Consider the following 3,736-nt stretch of genomic DNA (forward strand, 5'->3'; position numbering starts at 1 on the left):
TGGGTGGCACTGGATTTGGCCCGCGACAACCCTATATGTAGTGCATGTGTACATAGGTGGCAAGCAGCCCCCAAAAGAGGTGCTCTGCTCCCAGCTTCGCCAGGGCCTCAGACCTAACAGCAGCCAAAGGAAACGCTACAAGGGCACAGAGAAGGCAATGCGCCTTCGCACGTGGCGCCGACACACGTGCGCCAAGCGAGAGGCGGCGCGCATGCGCACACTCGCTGCCGCAACCCCTCCCGGCCGCTAGGGGACGCCGCCGCCCCTTGGAGGCACGCAGGGGGCGGGGCGGGCGTGTTGGCGTCACACGCCGCGGAAGGCCCAGGGCAGGGAAGAGGCATGGCGGCGGCGGCGCTGGCGCGGGTGCGGGGGTGAGTGCGGCATCCGCCGCCATCCGCGGCCGTGCCGGGCTTAGGGTCCTCCGCGCCGTGCGGGGCAGGTCCCTCGGGGCTCTCCGCGGGCTGGGGCGGGTACAGCCCCTAACGCAGCCGCCTTTTCCCTCTCGCAGGTGCTGGGCCTGGACGCCCCCCCACGGAGCTGGTCGTTTTGGGGGTAAATCGTGCAAAAACGGGTGTTTGCAAGCTTTCGGGATCGACGTTTGCACCCCAGAGCTTGCAAAGACCAATTCCCCCGGCTGTTCAGCGGGTGGAATAAAAAGGGATCGTCTCCGTGCAGAGACCCGCGTGTCCCGGGGTGCCGGCGCGACGCCTCTGCGCCCGGGAGCCCGGCTGGGTCCCGCGGGATGCCGCGAAACGAGAAGGTAAAAGTCCGGACCTGCTTCCGAGGACGCCGCTCGGTTTCTCGTGAGCAAGCCTTCCAGCGTGGCCGGGTCTGGCGTGACCCCGCTCGTTCCTGCAGCGCTTGCTAAAGCAACCTTGAGACGGTTTGAGGCCTTGCTCCGCGCCGCTCGCTCGCTCGCTCGCTGGTTTGGAGCAAGGTTATAGACATTTCAGACATGCCCGGCGATAAACCCCTCCCGCCGTCTCGGTTCGTCGGGTTGCCAGAAGTCCCGATTTCCGTCTGCTCGTGCGCGCGGGGTCTAAACTGTTGCTTTTCCTCCGGGTTTAGCACGTCGCCCCCGTATCTGCAGCCTGTGGCTTCCCGGCGGTGCTGTTTGAAGAGAAGAGCTCGCGTTGCTGGGCTCGGTAAGGAAGCTGAAATCCCAAATGCTCTGAAAAGGAAGGGCTTCTCTGCTCTCATCTTCCCCTTTTACTTGGTCTTTCGGAGCCGCCTGACCGCAATCTGCTTCTGAGAAATCGGCGTCCGCTTCGTACGAACCCCAGGCGGGGGCAGCGCTTGTGGCTTCGGTCTGCCCGTCGAGTCAGGCTGTGGTTTCGTGCCCCTCCTGGCAGGGGGGAAAGGGCAGGTTCAGCCAAGGTGGAGTCCTAAACTCCACGCGCTGCTGCCGTGGCTATTCCGGGTATTTCCCGATATCCTAGCGTGCACATATCTAATGCTCAGCTCCCAGGAGAGGCCTCTGCGCTGCCTCTTCTCCGGGTAGGCGAGCTGGGGTGTGTAGAGTTAATTACGTGGTGCTGTAAAACCACTGCGTAGATGGACTTCAGTGACCTCCTGAGGTCCTTTCCGACCCTAATTTCCTAGGCTTCCCGTCCCCGTATATTCTCTCTGGCTGTGCTGCCATCGTTTGATCTTCAAGTGAACTACGCCCTGCTCGCTTAGGACTCCTTCGTGCTGCCCCTTCAAGCAGGAAGCCGTTTTAGGAAGGCAGGACGTGTCCCGGCTTGTAGGTTCAAAGTGAAGAGGCTAACCGCGTGCTCGGACCTTTGACGTCCTTGGGCATAGGACAGCTGGCTGGCTCCCTTTCACTGTCCCTAAATCGCAGATGGGGCTGTGTTAGGCTGTGCCTTCCCTGAGCTCTCTGGGTTCCCGCAAGCCGTTCAGCGTGGCTGGGTCTGCCTGTGACCTTGTTCATTCCTGTAGTGCTTGCAAGAGCAACCCTGAGATGGTTTGAGGCCTCGTTCTGCTTCTCCTTCGGGACGAGGTTACAAAAATTTCAGACATTCTGGCCTGGAGCTGCCCGTGCTGGAGGGAAGGGAGAGGAGAAGCTCTTCGGGACAGTCTCGAATGATGAGACTGTTGGGTGGGATGAAGACCTGGGGGGCCACATCCAATTAAGCCCCGTTGGGGGCCGTTTCTGCCCTGCCCTTGGGGGGGCCAGGGTAGAACCTGCCTGCAGCGGAGCTGCTGGCTTCCTGCCCTCCCCGCCTCACCGTGGTAAGCGACTCAAGCAGTCAGCAAGTCTTGTGGTCAGAAAGTTTTTAAGGTGTGACGTCTGGCAGGTCTTAATGGTAGGTCTGCTCTGTAACGTGACAAACCAGCTTGGATTGTTATCAGCAGCACATGCCTTGGAGGCAGGCTGCACCCCCCCCTCCCCCAAAGCGGTATCAGCTTGGGCATAAAAGCAAGGGCTCCTTGAATTTTAATGCCAGGTGTCCTGCTAATGAGCCTCAGGATTCATGGTGCCATCCCGCTTCGCAAGGGCGTTGCAGGGAACAGGTGTCTTACCCAGCGCCCGGAGCCCTACCTGCTCCTGCAGCAGCGGTCCTGATCCCCCGCAGAGACTGCTGGCTACCAAGCTGGCAGCTGCCATGTGGGAGGCGGGTAGCTCGCATCTCACTTGGGTTCATCCTCCCACGTGTTTCCCGTTAAGTGGGAACCGGTTGCCATGGTAACAAGTCTGTAAGCCTTGACCATGCCCATGTCTGTTCTTTCTGCTGCAGGTCCAGGTGCAAAAGCAGCAGCGATGGCTCCCGATCTGACCAGCGAAACATCAGGAGACGTGACTTGAGCCAGCGCCCTTTGTTCTTAGGGGACGTGCTGTTGAAAGAACCAGCGTGTGCGGTGGAGTCCAGCTGACAGACTCCAGCATCCTCCGTAACCTTCAGTGAGAGCTGGCTAGTGCTTCAGAGGAAGCATCTAGTGTGGGAGGCCGGTCGCTGCCGTCCCTAAAGACTTTCTCATACAGTGTCTGGGCCCTAAGGCGTTCTGAAGGATGTCCTGGCTCTGCCTCTGTGGCCCTGCCTGGTTTTGTAGCTCTGGCCTGTATCGTGTGCTCTCTGCTCCCACAGGGCATCTGACATTTGCTGACATGAGTGAAGGAAAAAAGATGGGGGGTGGAAGGGGATCTCCCTGTGCCTTCACGTGGCCTCCTGCTCAGCCAGATGTCCCTAACCTGCTGGGGACAGCCCTGTTGTGAGGAGTCACCTCAGGCTGTTGGGCTACAGCTGCTGTCGGGACAGCCATGGGACCTGGCTTCTCAGTATTTGAGCTGGGGCTAGCAGCAGCGTCCTCTGTGCAGGACGTCTCGAGCTGCAGATTGAGCTCTTCCTCCTCGGGGAGTCCTGGTTCATGGGCCTCCAGAGTGTGGTACCAGGTCTGGGAGTCGGGTGCGAGTCCTGTTGGCTGTTGGGGTGGGCTGCTGTGTACCTTGGTCCTGTCGCTGTAAGGAATGGGCCTTGCCTTGGGCATGTGTCCCCTTTGATTCTGTACAAATACCAATAAAGAAGTAAAGCCTGGCTTGCTGTCCTGCTTCCAAACCCAGTGGCTTCCCTCAGCCCTATCCAAGGGATGACACCCACGCCATGAAAGAAAGTGTCAAGAGCTGCGGTATCTTTTGTGTTGCTCGCTGCTATTACCCTCTGCTCCCTGGTGTCGAGATCATGGGCCAGACCCCCGCAATACCCCGAAGCCTGCAGGTGTTTAGCCTCTGACATCT

At 59.8% G+C, this 3,736-nt stretch overlaps 2 non-coding genes across 2 annotated transcripts; both read left to right on the plus strand.

Moving 5' to 3' along the window:
- The first annotated feature begins 805 nt into the window (after positions 1–805).
- On the plus strand, positions 806–959 carry LOC132251059 (small nucleolar RNA SNORA9). Its single transcript, XR_009462864.1, has one exon. It is a non-coding gene; the product is annotated as a small nucleolar RNA SNORA9 (small nucleolar RNA).
- Positions 960–1,887: 928 nt separating this feature from the next.
- On the plus strand, positions 1,888–2,024 carry LOC132251060 (small nucleolar RNA SNORA9). The gene has a single exon (XR_009462865.1). It is a non-coding gene; the product is annotated as a small nucleolar RNA SNORA9 (small nucleolar RNA).
- Positions 2,025–3,736: the final 1,712 nt, after the last annotated feature.

Source organism: Alligator mississippiensis, chromosome 5 (genome assembly GCF_030867095.1).
Source record: "Alligator mississippiensis isolate rAllMis1 chromosome 5, rAllMis1, whole genome shotgun sequence".
NCBI lineage: Eukaryota > Metazoa > Chordata > Crocodylia > Alligatoridae > Alligator > Alligator mississippiensis.